Genomic DNA, 27324 nt, shown 5'->3' with positions numbered 1-27324 from the left:
CTGACAGTTTAAGGCTGCAGATCTATCCATGTATGTTAACTGCCGTGATATGACAGTTTAAGGCTGCAGATCTATCCATGTATGATAACTGTCGTGATCTAACAGTTTAAGGCTGCAGATCTATCCATGTATGTTAACTGCCGTGATATGACAGTTTAAGGCTGCAGATCTATCCATGTATGTTAACTGCCGTGATATGACAGTTTAAGGCTGCAGATCTATACATGTATGACAACTGCCGTGATCTGACAGTTTAAGGCTGCAGATCTATACATGTATGTTAACTGCCGTGATCTGACAGTTTAAGGCTGCAGTTTTTCCAATGTCTGTTAACTGCCGTGATCTGACAGTTTAAGGCTGCAGGTCGCCACATGTGTGTTAACTGCCGTGATCTGACAGTTTAAGGCTGCGGATCTATTCATGTCTGTTAACTGCCGTGATCTGACAGTTAAAGGCTGCGGATCTATCCATGTATGTTAACTGCCGTGATCTGACAGTTTAAGGCTGCAGATCTATCCATGTATGTTAACTGCAATGATCTGACAGTTTAAGGCTGCAGGTCGCCACATGTGTGTCAACTGCCGTGATCTGGGATAACTGCCGTGATCTGACAGGTTAAGGCTGCAGGTCGCCACATGTGTGTTAACTGCCGTGATCTGACAGTTAAAGGCTGCAGATCTATCCATAAGTGTTAACTGCCGTGATCTGACAGTTTAAGACTGCAGATCTATTCATGTATGTTAACTGCCGTGATATGACAGTTTAAGGCTGCAGATCTATACATGTATGATAACTGCCGTGATCTGACAGTTAAAGGCTGCAGATCTATTCCTGTCTGTTAACTGCCGTGATCTGACAGTTTAAGGCTGCATATCTATCCATGTATGTTAACTGCCGTGATATGACAGTTTAAGGCTGCAGATCTATCCATGTATGTTAACTGCCGTGATATGACAGTTTAAGGCTGCAGGTCGCCACATGTGTGTTAACTGCCGTGATCTGGGATAACTGCCGTGATCTGGGATAACTGCCGTGATCTGACAGTTTAAGGCTGCAGGTCGCCACATGTGTGTTAACTGCCGTGATCTGGGATAACTGCCGTGATCTGACAGTTTAAGGCTGCAGGTCGCCACATGTGTGTAAACTGCCGTTATCTGACAGTTTAAGGCTGCAGATCTATCCATGTATGTTAACTGCCGTGATCTGACAGTTTAAGGCTGCAGGTCGCCACATGTATGTTAACTTAAGCTTTGTGAATGCCGTCACAACTGTATGTAGTGCCTATGTTTTTTTTTGTTTTTACGCGATGTCTCCCATGCTTTTTATAACGTTTTCCCTTGTACATACTTATTCTTGTTCTAATTGTTACTTCAGTATCTAGTCGACGGTTAAAGGTCACGGCAATTTGTTATTTTGTAATTCTTTTACTATATTTTTATAATTATTTTTCTTGCTTCAACCCATTTTCAATTTGTTTTACTATGGTGGCTGTCATGTCATCCATACGTCTGACCACGCCCTACCCCCCCCCCCCCTTTGCACAAATTTTGATGCATTAGGTTAATTCAATCTCAGTCGCAGTCCAGTCTCTCTGGGTGGCGTAGGATTCTCCTATTGGCGGTTTTATCCACCCAGATATGATATCTCGGTAAAAACTAAATGTACAGTTTTATGGCATTTTGAATAAATGTGTTTTTTTTCATTCAATCAACATGTTTGTTTTTCCTTTCATCCATACCAGTTCGCTATACACTGATTTCGTTCAAACCTGTCTTTGGTCGATATATAAAAACCAATATATATTTAAATAACATTCACTCGATTTCTTGGTATTTAGTTCTCAAGTACTATTTCCATGAAATGCATGAATGGAAGTGCTGTGTCATTTTTATTATACAAATAGTGCAATTACAATAAGATTATCAGACATTCGATAAGTATTATAGCCCTGGTCGTCCGTAGAAAGCTTTAAAGCTGCACTCTCACAGATTTGCCATTTTTACAACTTTTTTTATTTTTAGAGCAAAATTTTGCGTAAATATCTGCAAACCAATGATATAAGATTGCTGACAATAGATCAGATTGCAGATTTTCTTATTTCCGTTCGAAAAATAATGTTTTATGGCTTAAACCGTTAATAACGGTTTAAGAAAATGCATAAAACATCAACTTTTGAACTTAAATATAAAAATCTGCGACCTAATTTTTTGTCAGCAGTCTATTATAACTGGTTTCCGAGGATTTTCGCCAAAATTGGCTCGTTCCAAGACAAAAAATTAAAAAGTTGTCAAAACCTTCAATCTGTGAGAGTGCAGCTTTAATATCATATTCCCATCAATGCATAAATCAACCGCAAATCTTGTAATTTGTGAAAGCTTGTAGTTTGAGCTATCGTTATTTTATCAAACATTCAATAATGTTTAAAGTCTTTGGGATAGAAACAGTGGGATAAATTGAAACATTTCAAGGTATATATTTTAGAGCCAACACCATTCGTTCAGAAATTGTTTATACCAAGAAATTAAACGTATCAAAAGGAATTTTACAATGGACGCGAATGTATTTGTAGGTGAAGTTATAGATGAAATTATAGATAAAGTTTCATTAACAGATGGTGAAATAAAAGTTAAAATACTTAAATCAGCCATTAAACATATACGCAACCTAAGCGATGGAGCCTTAATAGATCCAGACACGTTGAATGAAATAGACAAGGTTGTTGATAAGTTAGATGAAACTTTTTTGGAACAAACAATAAAAAAAGAAGAAGAAAATTACAATATTCTTTACATTACCATAGAGAAGTACCATTCGTCGCTGAAGGCGGTTTTATGGAAGATGATTGAAAAATACCCGAATTTAATTTCCCTTCCGCGTAAGGAAGAAGATTACGAAGGGCACACCGCCTTTCATTTAGCAATCTGCAAAAATAATCAAGTTCTTGCCAAAAGATTGCTTTACAGGGTTTTCAAGGTTGGGGAGGATAAAAAGAAGAAATTAGGGGAGGATAAAAAGGAGAAATTAGGAGAGGATGGAAAGAAGAAATTAGGGGAGGATGAAAAGAAGTTATTAGGGGAGGATGAAAAGAAGAAATTAGGAGAGGATGAAAAGAAGACATTAGGAGAGGATGAAAAGAAGAAATTAGGAGAGGATGAAAAGGAGAAATTAGGGAAGGATGAAAAGGAGAAATTAGGGGAGGATGAAAAGGAGAAATTAGGGGAGGATGAAAAGAAGAAATTAGGAGAGGATGAAAAGGAGAGTTTAGGAGAGGATGAAAAGAAGAAATTAGTGGAGGATGAAAAGCAGAAATTATGGGAGGCTGAAAAGAAGAAATTAGGGGAGGATAAAAAGAAGAAATTATTCGAAAGACGTGCGACAGGGAGAAACTTTAGGGAAACTGTGATGCTCGGAGAATTGCCTTTGTTCACTGCTGCCTTGTCGTTTAACAAAGGTAATAACGCAATGAGTCAATCGTAGTTTTATAATCAGGACCAAAATCACATCATTTAAAACGTTTTAAGTTACTTTCTTTAGACAAATTGTGTACCGATTTATAAGGCGAAAACAATTGGGCGATAGAGATTCTAGTGCATAGAAGTGTTTGTGTGCACTTTTTCAAGATTGTTTCTTTGTATATTTTTCGTCCTGTTACGGAGTCTACTGATACTTTGGTACATAAGGAAAGAACTATCTGGTAACAGGAAGAAATTGCAGTGTTAAGGATATACATATATTGATTTTAAAGTATGAAAGATAAGGTTAAAGAGTTGTCATCCTTATTTTTCTGAAATAATTCAAATGTATACTATTTATTTATTAGCATTTTAAGCACCGGGTTAAATGTTCTCATTATCTTTCGTACATGACTTCAGTGTCATCCTGCTACCGGAAAGCCTACCAGTTACCGGACAGTTCTTCTTTTATCCCAATTTCCTTCCTGTTTTCCACTTTATCTTATTGATTATCAAAATGGAAGACTCAATATAGAAATTGATTTCCTAGAAGTACGTACATTATATACGGATAATATTTCAATACTGTACATAACAGTAGATCCTAAAATATGAATCGCAACATGAACAATTAATGCAAAAAGCCATTACTTTAGGAATAGAAATTGATGGTTACAGGAGAGAAAGCAAGCATCGGCCAATCACTTTTGAATTGATATATTTATTGCCAAAAGTCTCTGGGGGTCTATGTCTTCTTATAAGAATTAGTCAAATGTTCTATGAGAACTGAAGATAAAACAATCAAAGAAACTGTTGGTACATAAGTACTCAAAGTGTGCCACTTTAGAAAAATGCCCATGTGTTTGAATAAATATATAACATTTTCAGTTTGAAGTTGAAACGAATGTGCATGTGCCTAAACCCGTTTATGTTAAATAATGCAGTATTGACTGTCTTTTGATAAAAGGACGCTTCTTTTTTCCAGAAATGTTTCTGTTTTTGTTGACGGAAGGGGCGGACTTGTATGCTACAAACGAATCCGAAGACAACATATATCACACTTTGATAAGGTAATTTTTCCAAATTACATCGTCGTTTATGTTTTCCACTTAACATCTTTTCAAAATTCAGAAAAAGGACCTATTAAAATAAAGTGAATGCTTAATAAAACAGTAAATCACCACGACATACAAATAAGTCATTTTCTTCCATTTGGTCAAAATGGAGGGATTCTGTTTAGCGCTGAATAAAAAAACGCTGCCCTACAAGTCTTAACTAGTTATAGCATACAAAATACTTTCCTTAACTGTGTCTTTCAATTTTTAAAAATGAAACTGTTTGAACGGATCAATTAATTGTGATAATGTTATTAAAACTGCACTTCGTCCATTTCAATTTAAAAGCGAAAAATGAATTAACATGCGAAAGTTCCAAAGGCCCTTGCCGCAAAACTGATTAATTGATAATCGCCGAGTAATGAAAATAATCGCAGAAACGCTATACAAATGTGTTTCTGTAAACAACATGTTTACTAACATATATATTAATTGTCTTAATACACACTAATTTTATCTTCACGTTTGTTATTATTTCGATAGGAAACGTGTAATGCGCATGCGCCTATAACATTTGCATGATAACGAATGGTCGCCGAAATTACTACACCGGTAAATCGTCGGGGGTATTCATGCGAATATGAATGCCACTTTATTTGAACAGAAATGTACTAGGGAGTGTAAATATTACAACATAAATAAACGAAAACATCAAGAACACAACTTATTAATGCTTCCTTTTAAGGGAACCATAATTATACAAATGAGCTTGTAATTGAGATTGTTTATAATACATGAAAGCTGAACTCTCACAGATTGAACGTTTTGACAACATTTTTTTTGTCTTGGAACAAACAAATTTTTGCGTAAATATCTGCAAACCAGTGATAAAAGACTAATGCCAAAAGATCAGATCGCAGATTTTCATTTCAAAATACGAAAAAAAAACTGCGAAAATAAATTAGTTGTAAACTATGTGGTACTTCAGTTAGTAAGTTTCAATGCATTGTACACATCGATACCAAGTTTATGTTAGTTTTCGACAATTGTCTTTTTTTTCGCTGTTTCATCATACGGAGTACAGCCCCTTTAATGGGATATATGATTTCTAAGTGTCTGACACCAACACAACATGTTCAGTTTACCCAAACAAAACGTTTAAGCATTTCATACGTTTTTTTCTGAAACAATGAAACACTTACCTCGTGCTTTGATAAGATAGCGATCGTAGGATATGTGCACTGATAACATGACAATCGTACGAATCGTGCGTTGAAAACATGGCTATAGTACAAAGCGTATATAGATTACATGGCGATCGTAGGACACGTGCATTGATAACATGGCGATCGTATGATATGTGAATTGATAACATGGCGATCGAACGACAAGTGCATTTATAAAATGGTAATCGTACGATTCGTGTAATGAAAACATGGCGATCGAACAATACGTGCATTGGTAACATGGCGATCTTACGAAACTTGCATTAATAACATGCCCATTGTACGATACGTGTGTTGATAACATGGCGATTGTACGATAGGAGTGTCGATAACCTGGCGATCTAACTATACTGGGTGAGTTCCTAAATATGGAACACCCATTATAAAAGTGTTTTTCTGATTGAGATCAGTTTATTTACGATTTTAATCATTAAAGACGTTTGTCTTAGATACAAATTCCAAAGAACACGATTCTCCGGTAAGTATTTCAAATACTGCTAACATTTAAAGTTTTTCATGTTCAAATGTAAATACATGGCATGCGGGGGAAAGACTTCATGCTTGCCACAATCCCAGCATACTGGTACAGCCTGTATTTTACTGAAATCATCAAATTTTACTGACAAAAATGAGAAAAAAAACAAGCTGGAAATAACATAAATAATTAATTTACATAAATAATTAATTTACTTAAACAAATCATGGAGCAATAATTACAAAATAATACATAAAAATAAATAACAAATTAAAACTGTTCCATATTTAGGTACTCCGATGACGAAAATGGCAGACCTTAATTGTGCCGTTAATAAAGTACTTTTCATGCAGATTGGTAGTATCTTGAAAAATGCCATTTGGCAATCGTACGATATGCGCCTTGATAAGATGACGATGTATCAATACTTGCCTTGATACGATGGCGATCGTATCGTACTTGTGCGTATGTGCTTTAATAGGATGGCGATCGTACAGAATGTGCGTAATGGTAACATGTTAATCGTATGATTTGTGCTTTGATAACATGGCGATTGTATATTACGCGCATTGATAACATGGCGATTTTACGAATTGTGGGTTGATAAATGGCGATTGTACAATTTGTGGATTGATACGATAATATTGCGATAGTACAATATGTGCGTTGATAATATTGCGATCGCACGGTATGTGCTTTGATCAGATCGCGATCGTACGATTTGTGTGTTGATACGATGGAGATCGTACGATACGTGAGTTAATAACATGGCGATCTTAAGATTCGTTCGTGGATAACATGGCGACAGTACAATTCGTTCAGAGATAAAATTGCGATGGTATGATTCGTTTGTTAATAACATTGCGATCTTGCGATACGTTCGTTGATAACATGGCGATCGTACGATACGTTTGTTGATAACATGGGAACAGTACGATACGTTCGTTGATAACATGGCGATCTTACGATAAGTTCGTTGATAACATGGCGATCGTACGATACGTTCGTTGATAACATGGCGATCGTACGATACGTTCGTTGATAACATGGCGACAGAACGATACGTTCGTTGATAACATGGCGATCTTACGATACGTTCGTTGATAACATGGCGATCTTACGATACGTTCGTTGATAACATGGCGATCTTACGATACGTTCGTTGATAACATGGCGATCCTACGATACGTTCGTTGATAATAGTGCGATAGTACGATACGTTCGGTGACGAGATCATGATCGTGCGATATTTGCGTTGATAACGTAGCGATTGTGCGATAAATGCGTTGATGAGATGGTGACCGTTCGATATGTGTGTTGATGAGATGGTGACCGTACGATATGTGTGTTGATGAGATGGTGACAGTACGATATGCGTGTTGATGAGATGGTGACCGTTCGATATGTGTGTTGATGAGATGGTGACCGTACGATATGTGTGTTGATGAGATAGTGACCGTACGATATGTGTGTTGATGAGATGGTGACAGTACGATATGTGTGTTGATGAGATGGTGACCGTTCGATATGTGTGTGGATGAGATGGTGACCGTACGATATGTGTGTTGATGAGATGGTGACCGTACGATATGTGTGTTGATGAGATGGTGACCGTTCGATATGTGTGTTGATGAGATAGCGATTGTACCATAATTGCCTTGATAAGATGTCGATCGTAGGATAAGCACTTACGATACGAGTTTCCGTACGATCGTTGATAATACGACCCCAATGATAACATGAGTACGAAACATGCGTTGATACGATGGCGATCGTATGATATGTGCATTGATAACTTGGCGATTGAACGATATGGGCATTGATAACTTGGCAATCGAACGATATGGGCATTGATAACTTGGCGATTGAACGATATGGGCATTGATAACTTGGCGATTGAACGATATGGGCATTGATAACTTGGCGGTTGAACGATATGGGCATTGATAACTTGGCGATTGAACGATATGGGCATTGATAACTTGGCGAATGAACGATATGGGCATTGATAACTTGGCGATTGAACGATATGGGCATTGATAACTTGGCGATTTAACGATATGGGCATTGATAACTTGGCGAATGAACGATATGGGCATTGATAACTTGGCGGTTGAACGATGTGTGCTTTGATAACTTGGCGATCGAACGATATAGGCATTGATGAATTGGCGATCGAACGATATGGGCATTGATAACTTGGCGATTGAACGATATGGACATTGATAACTTGGCGATTGAACGATATGTGCATTGATAACTTGGCGATTGAACGATATGGACATTGATAACTTGGCGATTGAACGATATGTGCATTGATAACTTGGCGATTGAACGATATGGACATTGATAACTTGGCGATTGAACGATATGGGCATTGATAACTTGGCGATTGAACGATGTGTGCTTTGATAACTTGGCGATTGAACGATATGGGCATTGATAACTTGGCGATTGAACGATATGGGCATTGATAACTTGGCGATTGGAAGATATGGGCATTGATAACTTGGCGATTGAACGATATGGGCATTGATAACTTGGCGATTGAACGATATGGGCATTGATAACTTGGCGATTGAACGATATGTGCATTTATGACTTGGCGATTGACCTATATGTGCTTTGATATTTGCAAATAATGCTATTTTACCAGGTATGCTCACTACTATCAAAACAAAGTAGACGATGTCATCAACATGCTTAGAACTATCAAGGCTATTGACGAAACAAAACAGAAGGAACTCAAAGCTGAACATAAAGATTCAACCAATGCCACGTCAATGGGACCAAAGCCTGGAACACTCTGGACTTGGAGAAACAAATCGGGTTTGAATCCTTTAGAGCTAGCGACGAAGTTCGGTCTTTGCGACATATTCGTGATGATATACAACTCAGAGGTAAGCATTCAACATTAGCCACTTATGCTCGGTAAAGTTCACTTATGACATTTATTGTACATGTATATACATTTTGACCGATAATAAGTCTTATGTAAAGAAGTGTTTGCCATATGTTACCCTTATCACATTCTGTAGATTGAAAATAAAAGAAATATGTCGTTGTATATGACTCATGTCGAATAAACTCTAAGTTGTATTATGCTATATACAGACCGAAATGTTATTTTAATTGTGTTTTCAGTGTCCTTTTTTATCATGAATTGCGTATTGAATTAAAGGAAGCTTTCATATGGAAAGTTGTTTCATGGCTTGTATTCATTAAGTGCCTATAAAGTAGTTATATATTGGGGATTGAGCTATATCATGTTGACTACCCACATCAAGACTATATTCCAAAAACAAAAGTATTCTTATGGATTATGCTAGCATTGGAATTGATTGATCTATATTTCTTCTATATATTCTTGTTCTTGCTCTATATTCTTGTATAGTCGATCCAATTACGCACACGTCTTTTTTCAGCCGTACTTTATTGAACAATCAAACGATGGACTGAAAGACATTAAGAAGTTCGATATAACGGACTTAGATCCTATTGTGCACGACGCCAGTGATTCCGGATCCATCCTGAACTTCCTTTTCGAAATTAACCCTTCGAAAGCAATGCCTTTTATTCGTACGCCTCAGATCAGCAAAATTATTGAGGAGAAATGGTCACACTACAGGCGACGTGTCTATATTTGGTTCTTTCTGCACTTGGCATTCATGAGCTTCCTCACGTGGTATGCCATCGAAAGTTCGGAACAGAATTTCAATAACGAGACGCAATTCAATGTTGATGCACTTCCTTCCTACAGGAACCTTGATACGGTTACTGTTATAGTTTCCCCCTGTATTTGCCTTTTCTGGGGACTTCTGTACACTTTGCCGGAAGTCGGAAAAATGCTTAAATCTGGCAATCCTTGCAGGAAGAAAAGAAGAGGGTGCAGGTCGGATACCGGAACTCTAAGTACAATATGGACTTGGGTGAAAAACCCAAAACTGAATCCCTACAGTAATGGGGCTTACAGAAGCATTATCGTGCTTTTTGCGACCAGTTTAATTTTGGGCAGTTGTTTTGCATTGGTGGTCGGGGAGCATCAAGATTTCAAATACGAACAGTACTGTTTGTACATTTCAGTTATTATTGGATGGCTGTTTGTTGTATTCTTCCTTAGAATGTTAAAGCATTTCAGTTTCTTCGGCGTTCTTCTTCAAAAGGTTATTTTCGGTGATATCACTCGGTTTATACTCTTTTTTTCTCCTAATTATCATTGGATTCGGTACGGCGATGTTTATGGCCATTCAGGGCTCGCCTGCTACAGATGATCCAGAGTACTCCACCTATGGCAGAACCTTGTTGTCCATGATAAAACTGATAGGCGGAGTAGGAGATTCGCCAAGCTTCTACGAGACAAGAAACCCGGGAATATGCGTCACCATCTTTTTAATCTACATCGTCATGACAGCTATAGTAATTCTAAACGCTCTGATCGCCATGATGGGAACAACATGCACGGAACTGCTTGAAAACGTTGAAAACACACGCTCCCATGATCGTTATTGGAAACTAGAACGTCTCTCCGTAATTTTGTTCTTGGAAAGCATCCTTCCTGAGTATTGGATCGCGAGGGTCGGGGAGAAGCCGAAGACTGAAGACGAAGAAAAGCCCAAAAAGTATTGGATCGCGAGGGTCGGGGAGAAGCCGAAGACTGAAGACGAAGAAGAGCCCAAAAAGGATAAGCGATATCTGGAGATACGTTCCATTACCGATTTAGACAGCAAGGAGATTGTTGATAAGAGAGAAAACGAGAAATTACGAGAGTTGCCAAGACCAGCACGAAGCATAGACATTTATCACATCAACCAATGTGAACATTTCAAACCATACCAAAACTTTAGGTATATTTCAGATTGTCCACAAGATTCCAAAATTTGAGTGCGTGACGCTAATCTTGCATAAAATGAGCACAGTTTTTGTTTGTTTTTGTTTTAAAGGCTTTAATTAACTGTCTGTAACAATTGTTCATTAGTAATTGACTAGAAACATCCTTTTTAATAAGTATCTTTACTCCTATTAATGTATGTACATAATTGTTTGTAAATATACGCCTATGAATGTATGTACATGTATAAATGGAAGTATACGCTTAATAATGTAAGCACATGGATGTTTAAAATTTACGCGTTTTAATGTTAGTGCATGTTTGTTTTGAACCATACGCCTATATGGCCTATAAGTGTATGTAAATCTACATGTATGTTTGAAAAAATGTGTCTATTAATATAATTGGAATTATTCGCCTAGGATTGAATGAATGTACATGTAAACATGCCGAAACATTATGTTTGGAAAGATACGCTTATTAATGTATGTACATGTTTGTTTGGAAATATACGCTTATTAATGTATGTACATGTTTGTTTGGAAATATACGCTTATTAATGTATGTACATGTATGTTTGGAAATATACGCTTATTAATGTATGTACATGTTTGTTTGGAAATATACGCTTATTAATGTATGTACATGTATGTTTAGAAATATACGCTTATTAATGTATGTACATGTTTGTTTAGAAATATACGCTTATTAATGTATGTACATGTCTGTTTGGAAATATACGCTTATTAATGTATGTACATGTTTGTTTAGAAATATACGCCTATCAATGTATGTATATGCATATTTAGAAATATACGCTTATTAATGTATGTACATGTATGTTTGGTATGTACATGTATGTTTAGAAATATACGCCTATTAATGTATGTACATGTATGTTTGGTATGTACATGTATGTTTAGAAATATACGCCTATTAATGTAAGTACATGTATGTTTGGTATGTACATGTATGTTTAGAAATATACGCTTATTAATGTATGTATATGTATGTTTAGAAATATACGCTTATTAATGTATGTACATGTATGTTTAGAAATATACGCCTATTAATGTATGTACATGTATGTTTGGAATTAAATGCCTATTGATGAATTTACATGTGTGTCTGAATTAACCTCTAAATAATTTTAACATTTAACGCCTACACTTAGGTTTACGGCTATCCGTAACCTGTTATATCGCTGTACATACTACATAATTTGTTATCATCTTCTTTTTACAAGTCAACAATAAGTTGTGTGTGACCTTGGCTTAATATACCAAAAAATGATGACATCACTTCCTGTTTCTCTCAAAGCCTTTGACAAGGGGTAACATATTTTTTCCACCAAAAATCGATTCCGTTGAGACATTTCTGCAATCGGTATTCCCTCAATTACTTGTGTAATGGTCAATGAAATCGCTAAACGAATCGTTATCTGTATATCTCAATTCAGGCGCGTAGCTGTCTATACACGAGTCAGCGGCTGAATCCACAGGATTCTGACAAAAAATACAAAATACAAAAAAAAATCAGCCAAAGTTGCAGTTTGCGTACTTGACTACATAATCCTTTAACTAACTGTCCATTTTCCAGTACTAAATAAAGCACATCAGAACGCCAAGAATGCACCATTGTTTTTAAAATGTTCCGAGGGGGCATGCTCCAAGAGCCCCCTTGCCCCTCAGCACAATTATGAATCCACATGAAAAGAGGGCTAGCTATGCCCCCAGCAAGCAATATTTGTTATGTTTTTTTTCTAATAGTTCATTGTCTGGAATCGGCAATTCCATTTATCATAGCTTTAGAATTTAGGATGTGTACGGCCGCCGGGCGATGGCGCTCACAGGTCGTCCGCAAGTTAATTTGGTCTCAAAACGAAATCTCAAGACAGCACAAAACCGCCATACTGAAACTCGTATCGTTGTAGGCCTTGTGAACATCTGTTACTATGTGAACTTCCGCGAATTTGTGAATATTCGTGGCTTTGTGAACATTTGTGATAGGGTTAACATGTATGTTCAAGTCACGACCACGTCTCCAAGCCGTGCATTCTTTTGCCAAAATTTAAGATTAAATGGCATTCATATACAGACATTATCAATGTTTGTAGATAATTTATATGTGTAGCCTTCTATAACTTAACCAATAAGATATTGTGATGTGTGAAGTTTATATAACAAATACATACTGTGGCGTAACATAAACAGTCTTGATTCCTACAGTGTTCATTGTTTAGCGTCTAGAAACCTGATTTGAAGGCTTTGGTCATATTGCATAACCGGGATCTTTAACAGTAGACACAAGATGCCCTTCAAACACCTGAACATGCACGATGTCTGTCGATCATTGGCATGTTTAAAATCCCTTTATCAAGTTGTAATCTAAAAGTAAATTTGTTTAATTAGGGTTGCCGTTTATTGTCCCATGTAAAATCCACAATCATTTAATCGATCATTTCTGGGTACTTGTATGATTTACCGTTTACTTCAATTCCATTTATCGTAATCGTTTTTACTTCCTTGTAGCGTTCAATGCACGATTTAAGTGTTGATACAATATTTTATTTTCGAAAAGAAAGAATCGTAAATCGAGGTTAATATTAATAACCATGGTATATTTCTACAAGGGGTCTAATGAGTTTAGTTCCTAGTTTGTTATTCCTTAAATGTCGGAGAGTTATTTATTAGCAAAGCTGTGGATATTTATTTATTAAGTATAGACCAAGAGGCCCTTTCATGCTCTGATAAAGTATGATTTATAGGCGGAAGCGATTTTTCATTTTTGCAAAAAAAATTATATAGATTTGGGAGGATGTGGTGATTGTGTAGACAATTTCCACCCATACAAGTTGGTCAAAGGTAAAAGGATGGTGAGCAACAGAGAGCATCAGAGTAGGAAGATTGGGCGACTAGAACATTGTGTTTTTTTTTCTTAGAAATGTATAAACATGCATACACGGGTCGTGTACGACCCGCACATGAGTACATGCAACAAAAGCCTTGTACGACCCACACTTGAGTCCATGCATACACGGGTCGTGTACGATCCACACTTGAGTACATGCAACAAGAGCCTTGTACGACTCACACTTGAGTCCATGCATACACGGGTCATGTACGACCCGCAATTGAGTACATGCAACAAGGGACTTGTACGACCCGCACATGAGTACATGCAACAATAGCCTTGTACGACCCGCACTTGAGTACATGCAACAATAGCCTTGAACGATCCGCACATGAGTACATGCATACAAGAGCCTTGTACGACCCACACTTGAGTACATGCATCAAGAGCCTTGTACGACCAAAACTTGAGTACATGCATCAAGAGCCTTGTACGACCCGCACTTGAGTACATGCATACAAGAGCCTTGCGCGACCAACACTTGAGTACATGCATGAAAAGCCTTGTACGACCCACATTTGAATACATGCATCAAGAGCCTTGTACGACCCAAACTTGAGTACATGCATCAAGAGCCTTGTACGACCCACACTTGAGTACATGCATCAAGAGCCTTGTACGACCCACACTTAAGTACATGCAACAAGAGCCTTATACGACCCACACTTAAGTACATGCAACAAGAGCCTTGTACGACCCACACTTAAGTACATGCAACAAGAGCCTTGTACGACCCAAACCTGAGTACATGTATAAGGGAGCCTTGTACGACCCACACTTGAGTACATGTATAAGGGAGCCTTGTACGACCAACACTTGAGTACATGCAACAAGAGCCTCGTACGAACCACAATTGAGTACATGCATACAAGAACCTTGTACGACCCGCACTTGAGTACATGCATACAAAAGTGTACCCGTACTTGAACACTTGCATACAGGAGCCTTGTACGACCCACATTTAAGTACGTGCATACAGGAGCCTTGAACGACCCACACTTGAGTACATACATACACGGGCCTTGTACGGCCCGCACTTGAGTAAATGCACACACGAGCCTTGTACGAACTACACTTAAGTACATGCATACACGAGCCTTGTATGACCCATATTTGAGTACATGCACACACGGGCCTTGTACGACCCACACTTGAGTACATGCATACACGAGCCTTGTACGACCCACACATGAGTACATGCATACACGAGCCTTGTACGACCCACATTTGAGTACAGGCACACACGGGCCTTGTACGACCAACACTTGAGTACATGCATACACAAGCCTTGTACGACCCACATGCATACATGAGCCTTGTACGACCCACACTTGAGTACATGCATACGAGCCTTGTACGATCCACATTTGAGTACATGCACACACGGGCATCGTACGACCCACACTTGAGTACATGCATACACGTGTCGTGTACGATCCACACTTGAGTACATGCAACAAGAGCCTTGTACGACCCACACTTGAGTCCATGCATACACGGGTCGTGTACGACCCACACTTGAGTACATGCAACAAGGGACTTGTACGACCCACACTTGAGTCCATGCATACACGGGTCGTGTACGACCCGCAATTGAGTACATGCAACAAGGGACTTGTACGACCCGCACATGAGTACATGCAACAATAGCCTTGTACGACCCGCACTTGAGTACATGCAACAATGGCCTTGTACGACCCGCACATGAGTACATGCATACAAGAGCCTTGTTCGACCCACACTTGAGAACATGCATCAAGAGCCTTGTACGACCAAAACTTGAGTACATGCATCAAGAGCCTTGTACGACCCACACTTGAGTACATGCATCAAGAGCCTTGTACGACCCACACTTAAGTACATGCAACAAGAGCCTTGTACGACCCACACTTAAGTACATGCAACAAGAGCCTTGTACGACCCACACTTAAGTACATACAACAAGAGCCTTGTACGACCCAAACCTGAGTACATGTATAATGGAGCCTTGTACGACCCACACTTGAGTACATGTATAAGGGAGCCTTGTACGACCCACACTTGCGTACATGTATAAGGGAGCCTTGTACGACCAACACTTGAGTACATGCAACAACAGCCTCGTACGAACCACACTTGAGTACATGCAACAATAGCCTTGTACGACCCACACTTGAGAACATGCATCAAGAGCCTTGTACGACCAAAACTTGAGTACATGCATCAAGAGCCTTGTACGACCCACACTTGAGTACATGCATCAAGAGCCTTGTACGACCCACACTTAAGTACATGCAACAAGAGCCATGTACGACCCACACTTAAGTACATGCAACAAGAGCCTTGTACGACCCAAACCTGAGTACATGTATAAGGGAGCCTTGTACGACCCACACTTGAGTACATGTATAAGGGAGCCTTGTACGACCCACACTTGAGTACATGTATAAGGGAGCCTTGTACGACCAACACTTGAGTACATGCAACAAGAGCCTCGTACGACCCGCACATGAGTACATGCATACAAGAGCCTTGTTCGACCCACACTTGAGAACATGCATCAAGAGCCTTGTATGACCAAACTTGAGTACATGCATCAAGAGCCTTGTACGACCCACACTTGAGTACATGCATCAAGAGCCTTGTACGACCCACACTTAAGTACATGCAACAAGAGCCTTGTACGACCCACACTTAAGTACATGCAACAAGAGCCTTGTACGACCCACACTTAAGTACATGCAACAAGAGCCTTGTACGACCCACACTTAAGTACATGCAACAAGAGCCTTGTACGACCCAAACCTGAGTACATGTATAAGGGAGCCTTGTACGACCCACACTTGAGTACATGTATAAGGGAGCCTTGTACGACCCACACTTGAGTACATGTATAAGGGAGCCTTGTACGACCAACAAGAGCCTCGTACGAACCACACTTGAGTACATGCATACAAGAACCTTGTACGACCCACACTTGAGTACATGCATACAAAAGTGTACCCGCACTTGAATACTTGCATACAAGAGCCTTGTACGACCCACATTTAAGTACGTGCATACAGGAGCCTTGAACGACCCACACTTGAGTACATACATACACGGGCCTTGTACGGCCCGCACTTGAGTAAATGCACACACGAGCCTTGTACGAACTACACTTAAGTACATGCATACACGAGCCTTGTATGACCCATATTTGAGTACATGCACACACGGGCATTGTACGACCCACACTTGAGTACATGCATACACGAGCCTTGCACGACCCACACATGAGTACATGCATACACGAGCCTTGTACGACCCACATTTGAGTACAGGCACACACGGGCCTTGTACGACCAACACTTGAGTACATGCATACACAAGCCTTGTACGACCCACATGCATACACGAGCCTTGGACGACCCACACTTGAGTACATGCATACGAGCCTTGTACGATCCACATTTGAGTACATGCGCACACGGGCATCGTACGACCCACACTTGAGTACATGCATACAAGAGCCTTGTACGGCCCGCACTTCAGTACATGCATACACGAGCCTTGTATGGCCCACATTTAAGTACATGCACACACGGGCCTTGTACGACCCACACTTGAGTACATGCATACACGAGCCTTGTACGACCATACTTGAGTACATGCATACACGAGCCTTGTACGACCCACATTTGAATACAGGCACACACGGGCCTTGTACGACCCAAATTTGAGTACATGCATACATGAGCCTTGTACGACCTTATTTCAGTACTTGCATACAAAAGCCTTGTACGACCCACACTTGAGTAAATGCACACACGAGCCTTGTACGACCCACACTTGAGTACACACATACACGAGCCTTGTAAGACCCACATTTGAGTACATGCACACACGGGCCTTCTACGACCCACACTTGAGTACATGCATACGAGAGCCTTGTACGGCCAACACTTGAGTACATGCATCCAAGAGCCTTGTAAGACCCGCACTTTAGAACATGCATACAAGAGCCGTGTAGGAGCCGCACTTTAGAACATGCATACAAGAGCCGTGTAGGAGCCGCACTTGAATACATGCATCCAAGAGCCTTGTATGACCCGCATTGTAGATCATGCATACAAGAGCCGTGTAGGAGCCGCACTTGAATACAAGCACACACGAGCCTTGTACGACCCAAACTTGAATACATGCATCCAAGAGCCTTGTATGACCCGCACTTGAATACATGCATTCAAGTACATAAATCCACGAGCCTGGAAGGATCCGCCCTTGAGTACATGCATACACGAGCCTTGTAGAATCCGCATTGAATACATGCACACACGAGCCTTCTACGACCAACACTTAAGTACGTGCACACAAGAGCCTTGTACGACCCACACTTGAGTACGTACATACACGAGCCTTGTAGGACCCACACTAGAGTACTTGCATACACCCGCCTTGTACGATCCACAACTGAGTACATGCTCACAAGAGCCGTGTATGGCCAATTCTTGAGTACTTGCATACAACCTTGTACGAGCCTGTACGATCCGCACTTGAGTCTTTGCATACACCAACCTTGTACGACCCGCACTTAAAAACTTGCAAACACCAGCCTTGTACGACCCGTAATTGAGTTTATGCATGCACGAGCCTTGTACGACCCACATTTGAGTACATGCATACACCAGCCTTGTACGACCTACACTTGAGTACATGCATACAAGAGCCTTGCAAGACCCTCACTTGAGTAAATGCATACAAGAGCCTTGTACGACCAACACTTGAGTACATGCATACAAGAGCCTTGTACGACCCACAATTGAGTACATGCATACATGAGCCTTGTACGACCCTCACTTGAGTACATGCATACACGAGTCTTGTACGACCCACACTTGAGTACCTGCATACAAGAGACTTGTACGACCCACACCCGAGTGCATGCATACAAGAGCCTTGTACGATCCATACCTGAGTACATGCATACAAGAGCCTTGTACGACCCACACTTGAGTACATGCATACACGAGCCTTGTACGACCCACCCATTGGTACAGGCATACAAGAGCCTTGTACGACCAACACTAGAGTACATGCATACAAGAGCCTTGTATGGTCTACACATGATTAGATGCATAAAAGAGCCTTGTAAGACCCACCCTTGAGTACATGCATACATGAGCCTTGTAAGGCCCCCACTTGAGTACATGCATACACGAGCCTTGTACTACCTACACTAAAGTGCATACATTCAAGAGCCTTGTACGACCTAAACCTTAGTACATACATACAAGAGCGTTGTATGGCACACACTTGAGTACATGTGTACACGAGTCTTGTAGGACCCACATTTGAGTACATGGAGGACCCACACTTGAGTACATGCATACACGAGCTTTGTAGGACCTACACTAGAGTACATGGATGACCCACACTTTATTACATGCATATACGAGCGTTGTAGGACCAACAAATTAGTACATTGACGACCCACACTTGAGTAAATGTTGCTGGCATACAGGAGCCTCGTAGAGCCACACTTTAGTACTTGCATACAGGAGCCTTGTACGACCAACACTTAAGTACATGTATACAAGAACCTTGTACGACCTACAAATGAGTGCATGCATAAAAGAGCCTTGAAACACCAACACTTTAGTACATGCATACACGAGCCTTGTACGACCAACACTTGAGTACATGCATACAAGAGCCTTGCAAGACCCACACTTGAGAACATGCATAAATAAGACTTGTAAGACCCGTACTTGAGTACATGCATACATGAGCCTTGTCAGGCCCACACTTGAGTACATGCATATAAGAGCCTTGTAAGGCCCCCACTTGAGTACATGCATACAAGAGCCTTGTAAGGCCCCACATGAGTACATGCACACAAAAGCCTTGTAAGGCCCCCACTTGAGTACATGCATACATGAGCCTTGTAAGGCCCCCACATGAGTACATGTATACAGGAGCATTGTAAGGCCAACACATGTGTACATGTATACGAGTGCCTTGTAAGATCCCCACTTGAGTACATGCATCCAAGAGCCTTTTAAGGCCACCACATGAGTACATGCATACAAGAGCATTGTAAGGCCACCACATGAGTACATGTATATAAGAGCCTTGTAAGGCCCACACATGAGTACATTTGTACAGGAGCCTTGTAAGGCCCCCACTTGAGTATATGCATACATGAGCCTTGTAAGGACCACACATGATTACATGCATACAAGAGCCTTGTACGACCCGTATTTGAGCACATGCATGCAAGAGCCCTGCAAGGACCACACATGACTACATGCATACAAGAGCCTTGTAAGGACCACACATGAGTACATGTGTACAGTAGCCTTGTAAGGCCCCCACTTGAGTACATGCATACAGGAGCCTTGTAAGGCCCCACATGAGTACATGCATACATGAGCCTTGTAAGGACCACACATGAGTACATGCATACAAGAGCCTTGTACGACAACATATGCATGCAAGAGCCCTGTAAGGACCACACATGACTACATGCATACAAGAGCCTTGTAAGGACCACATATGAGTACGTGCATACAAGAGCCTTGTAAGGACCAACTTGATTTCATGCATACAAGAGCCATGTAAGGCCCCCACATGAGTACATGTATACAGTTGCCTTGTACGACCCGCTATTGAGTACATGTATAGAAGAGCCTTGAACGACCAACACTTGAGAACATTCAGACAAGAGCCTTGTACGGCCAACACTTGAGTACGTACATACACAAGCCTGGTACAACCCGCAGTTGAATACTTGCAAACACCAGCCTTGTATGACCCACACCTGAGTACATGCACACAAGATCCGTGTACAACTAATACATGAATACGTACATACACCAGTGTTGTACGACCCGCACTTGAATACTTGCATATACCAGCCTTGTACGACCCACACCTGAGTACTTGCATACAACAACCTATATGACCTTGTACGACCCACAATTGAGTACTTGCATACACCAGCCTTGTACGATCCACACCTGAGTACATGCATACACTAGCCTTGTACGACCCACACTTGAGTACATGCATACACGAGCCTTGTACGACCTACACATGAGTACATGCATACAAGGGCCTTGTAAGACTCACACGTGAGTACATGCATACAAGGGCTTTGTACGACCCGCACTTGAGTACATGCATACAAGAGCTTTGTACGACCAACACTTGAGTTCAGGCATACAAGAGCCTTGTACTACCAACACTTGAGTACATGCATACAAGAGCCTTGTATGACCAACACTTGAGTACATGCATACATGAGCATTCTAAGGCCCCCGATTGAGGACATACATACACGAGCCTTGTACTACCTACACTTTAGTGCATACATTCAAGAGCCTTGTACGACCTAAACCTTAGTACATACATACAAGAGTCTTGTACGGCACATATTTGAGTACATGTGTATACGAGCCTTGTAGGACCCACACTTGAGTACATGGAGGACCCACACTTGAGTATATGCATACACGAGCTTTGTAGGACCTACACTGGAGTACATGGACGACCCACACTTTATTACATGCATATACGAGCCTTGTAGGACCAACAATTTAGTACATTGAAAACCCAAACTTGAGTAAATGTTGCTGGCATACAAGAGCCTCGTAGAGCCACACTTTAGTACTTGCATACAGGAGCCTCGTACGACCTTCACATGAGTACATGCATACAAGAACCTTGTACGACCCACACTTGAGTTCAAGCATACAAGAGCCTTGTACGACCTACAAATGAGTACATGCATAAAAGAACCTTGAAAGACCCACACTTTAGTACATGCATACACGAGCCTTGAAAGACCCACACTTGAGTACATGCACACACGAGCCTTGTACGACCCGCACTTGAGTACATGCATACAAGAGCCTTGTACGACCAACACATTGGTACAGCCATACACGAGCCTTGTACGACCCACACATTGGTACAGGCATACAAGAGCCTTGTACGACCTACACATAAGTACATGCATAAACGAGCCTTGTACGACCCACACATGAGTACATGCATAAAAAAGCCTTGTATGACCTACACATGAGTACATGCATAAAAAAGCCTTGTAAGACCCGCACTTTAATATATGCATACATAAGACTTGTACGACCCACACTTGAGTATATGCATACACGAGCCTTGTATGACCCACACTTGAGTACATGCATACATCAGATTTGTACGACCTACACATGAGTACATGCGTACACGAGCCTTGAATGACCTTTACATGAGTACATGCATAAAAGAGCCTTGTAAGACCAACACTAGAGTACATGCATACACGAGACTTGTACGACCCGCAGGTGAGTACTTGCATACAAGAGCCTTGTACGACCAACACATTGGTACAGGCATACACGAGCCTTGTACGTCCAACACACTGGTACAGGCATACAAGGGCCTTGTACGACCTACACATAAGTACATGCATACACGAGCCTTGTACGACCAATACTTGAGTACATGCACACACGAGCCTTGTACGACCAACACATTGGTACAGGCAAACAAGAGCCTTGTACGACCAACACATTGGCACAGGCATACACGAGCCTTGTACGTCCAACACATTGGTACATGCATACAAGAGCCTTGTACGACCAACACATTGGTACAAGCATAAAAGAGCCTTGTACGACCCACACTTGAGTACATACATACATGAGCCTTGTACGACCAAAATATAAGTACATGCATAAAAGACCCTTGTACGACCCACACTTGAGTACATGCATAAAAGAGTCTTGTACGACCCACACTTGAGTACATGCATAAAAGAGCCTTGTACGACCCACACTTGAGTATATGCATAAAAGAGTCTTGAACGACCCACACTTGAGTACATGCATAAAAGAGCCTTGTACGACCAACACTTGAGTACATGCATAAAAGAGTCTTGTACGACCCACACTTGAGTACATGCATACATAGGCCTTGTAAGGCGTCCACGTTAGTACATGTATACAATAGCCTTCTAAGGCCCCCACTTGAGTACATGCATACACGAGCCTTGTACTACCTACACTTTAGTGCATACATTTAAGAGCCTTGTTCAACCTAAACCTTAGTACATACATACAAGAGCCTTGTACGGCACACACTTGAGTACATGTGTACACGAGCCTTGTAGGACCCACACTTGAGGACATGGAGGACCCACACTTAAGTACATGCATACACGAGCCTTGTACGACCAACACTTGAGTACATGCATACAAGAGCCTTGTACGACCCATACTTGAGTACATGCATACACGAGCCTTGTACGACCCGTAATTGAGTACATGCATACAAGAGCCTTGTACGACCAACACTTGAGTACATGCATACAAGAACCTTGTACGACCGACACTTGAGTACATATATACACGAGCCTTGTACGACCCACACTTGAGTACATGCATACAAGATCCTTGTAAGACCCACACTTGAGTACATAAATACACGAGCCTTGTACGACCCGCACTTGAGTACATGCATACAAGAGCCTTGTACGACAAACACATTGGTACAGGCATACACGAGCCTTGTACGACCCACATATTGGTGTAGGCATATAAGAGCCTTGTACGACCTACGCATAAGTACATGCATACGCGAGAATTGTATGACCTACACATGAGTACATGCATACAAGAGCCTTGTAAGACCCACACTTGAGTACATGCATACACGAGCCTTGTACGACCCGCACTTCAGTACACGTATACAAGAGCCTTGTACGACCCACATATTGGTACAGGCATACAAGAGCCTAGTACGACCAACGCTTGAGTACATGCACACACGAGCCTTGTACGACCAACACATTGGTACAGGCATACAAGAGCCTTGTACGACCAACACATTAGTACAGGCATACACGAGCCTTGTACGTCCAACACATTGGTACAGGCATAAAAGAGCATTGGACGACCCACACATTGGTACATGCATACAAGAGCCTAGTGCGACCAACACTTGAGTACATGCACACACGAGCCTTGTACGACCAACACATTGGTACAGGCATACAAGAGCCTTGTACAACCAACACATTGGTACAGGCATACACGAGCCTTGTACGTCCAACACATTGGTACAGGCATAAAAGAGCCTTGTACGACCAATACATTGGTACAGGCATAAAAGAGCCTCGTACGACCCACACTTGAGTACATGCATACATGAGCCTTGTACGACCAACACATGAGAACATGCATAAAAGAGTCTTGTACGAAGCACACTTGAGTACATGCATAAAAGAGTCTTGTACGACCCACACTTGAGTACATGCATACCTGAGCCTTGTACGACCAACACATGAGTACATGCATAAAAGAGTCTTGTACGACCCACACTTGAGTACATGCATAAAAGAGTCTTGAACGACCCACACTTAAGTACATGTATACAAGAGCATTGTACGACCCACACTTGAGTACATGCATAAAAGAGTCTTGTACGACCCATACTTGAGTACATGCATGCATGAGCCTTGTAAGGCCCCCACGTTAGTACATGTATACAATAGCCTTCTAAGGCCCCCACTTGAGTACATGCATACAAGAGCCTTGTACGACCCACACTTGAGTACATGCATAAAAGAGTCTTGTACGACCAACGTATGAGTACATGCATAAAAGAGTCTTGTACGACCCACACTTGAGTACATGCATACAAGAGTCTTGTACGACCAACACTTGAGTACATGCATACAAGAGTCTTGTACGACCCACACTTGAGTACATGCATACATGAGCCTTGTAAGGCCCCCACGTTATTACATGTATACAATAGCCTTCTAATGCCCCCACTTGAGTACATGCATACACGAGCCTTGTGCTACCTACACTTTAGTGCATACATTCAAGAGCCTTGTACGACCTAAACCTTAGTACATACATACAAGAGCCTTGTACGGCACACACTTGAGTACATGTGTACACGAGCCTTGTAGGACCCACACTTGAGTGCATGGAGGATCCACACTTGAGTACATGCATACAGGAGCCTTGTACGACCAACACTTGAGTACATGCATACAAGAGCCTTGCAAGACCCACACTTGAGAACATGCATAAATAAGACTTGTAAGACCCGTACTTGAGTACATGCATACATGAGCCTTGTCAGGCCCACACTTGAGTACATGCATATAAGAGCCTTGTAAGGCCCCCACTTGAGTACATGCATACAAGAGCCTTGTAAGGCCCCACATGAGTACATGCACACAAAAGCCTTGTAAGGCCCCCACTTGAGTACATGCATACATGAGCCTTGTAAGGCCCCCACATGAGTACATGTATACAGGAGCATTGTAAGGCCAACACATGAGTACATGTATACGAGTGCCTTGTAAGATCCCCACTTGAGTACATGCATCCAAGAGCCTTTTAAGGCCACCACATGAGTACATGCATACAAGAGCATTGTAAGGCCCCCACATGAGTACATGTATATAAGAGCCTTGTAAGGCCCACACATGAGTACATTTGTACAGGAGCCTTGTAAGGCCCCCACTTGAGTATATGCATACATGAGCCTTGTAAGGACCACACATGATTACATGCATACAAGAGCCTTGTACGACCCGTACTTGAGCACATGCATGCAAGAGCCCTGCAAGGACCACACATGACTACATGCATACAAGAGCCTTGTAAGGACCACACATGAGTACATGTGTACAGTAGCCTTGTAAGGCCCCCACTTGAGTACATGCATACAGGAGCCTTGTAAGGCCCCACATGAGTACATGCATACATGAGCCTTGTAAGGACCACACATGAGTACATGCATACAAGAGCCTTGTACGACAACACATGCATGCAAGAGCCCTGTAAGGACCACACATGACTACATGCATACAAGAGCCTTGTAAGGACCACATATGAGTACGTGCATACAAGAGCCTTGTAAGGACCAACTTGATTTCATGCATACAAGAGCCATGTAAGGCCCCCACATGAGTACATGTATACAGTTGCCTTGTACGACCCGCTATTGAGTACATGTATAGAAGAGCCTTGAACGACCAACACTTGAGAACATTCAGACAAGAGCCTTGTACGGCCAACACTTGAGTACGTACATACACAAGCCTGGTACAACCCGCAGTTGAATACTTGCAAACACCAGCCTTGTATGACCCACACCTGAGTACATGCACACAAGATCCGTGTACAACTAATACATGAATACGTACATACACCAGTGTTGTACGACCCGCACTTGAATACTTGCATATACCAGCCTTGTACGACCCACACCTGAGTACTTGCATACAACAACCTATATGACCTTGTACGACCCACAATTGAGTACTTGCATACACCAGCCTTGTACGATCCACACCTGAGTACATGCATACACTAGCCTTGTACGACCCACACTTGAGTACATGCATACACGAGCCTTGTACGACCTACACATGAGTACATGCATACAAGGGCCTTGTAAGACTCACACGTGAGTACATGCATACAAGGGCTTTGTACGACCCGCACTTGAGTACATGCATACAAGAGCTTTGTACGACCAACACTTGAGTTCAGGCATACAAGAGCCTTGTACTACCAACACTTGAGTACATGCATACAAGAGCCTTGTATGACCAACACTTGAGTACATGCATACATGAGCATTCTAAGGCCCCCGATTGAGGACATACATACACGAGCCTTGTACTACCTACACTTTAGTGCATACATTCAAGAGCCTTGTACGACCTAAACCTTAGTACATACATACAAGAGTCTTGTACGGCACATATTTGAGTACATGTTTATACGAGCCTTGTAGGACCCACACTTGAGTACATGGAGGACCCACACTTGAGTATATGCATACACGAGCTTTGTAGGACCTACACTGGAGTACATGGACGACCCACACTTTATTACATGCATATACGAGCCTTGTAGGACCAACAATTTAGTACATTGAAAACCCAAACTTGAGTAAATGTTGCTGGCATACAAGAGCCTCGTAGAGCCACACTTTAGTACTTGCATACAGGAGCCTCGTACGACCTTCACATGAGTACATGCATACAAGAACCTTGTACGACCCACACTTGAGTTCAAGCATACAAGAGCCTTGTACGACCTACAAATGAGTACATGCATAAAAGAACCTTGAAAGACCCACACTTTAGTACATGCATACACGAGCCTTGAAAGACCCACACTTGAGTACATGCACACACGAGCCTTGTACGACCCGCACTTGAGTACATGCATACAAGAGCCTTGTACGACCAACACATTGGTACAGGCATACACGAGCCTTGTACGACCCACACATTGGTACAGGCATACAAGAGCCTTGTACGACCTACACATAAGTACATGCATAAACGAGCCTTGTACGACCCACACATGAGTAC

General features: G+C 41.4%; 1 pseudogene; it reads left to right on the top strand.

Annotated features, from left to right (window-relative positions):
• The first annotated feature begins 2374 nt into the window (after positions 1-2374).
• LOC128227713 (transient receptor potential cation channel subfamily V member 3-like) lies at positions 2375-12359 on the top strand (annotated as a pseudogene).
• The last annotated feature ends 14965 nt before the right edge of the window (positions 12360-27324 follow it).

The sequence above is a fragment of the Mya arenaria genome, chromosome 3, assembly GCF_026914265.1.
Source record: "Mya arenaria isolate MELC-2E11 chromosome 3, ASM2691426v1".
Lineage (NCBI taxonomy): Eukaryota > Metazoa > Mollusca > Bivalvia > Myida > Myidae > Mya > Mya arenaria.
Note: the sequence above shows the minus strand (reverse complement) of the source record. Positions and strands in the feature narration are given on the sequence as shown.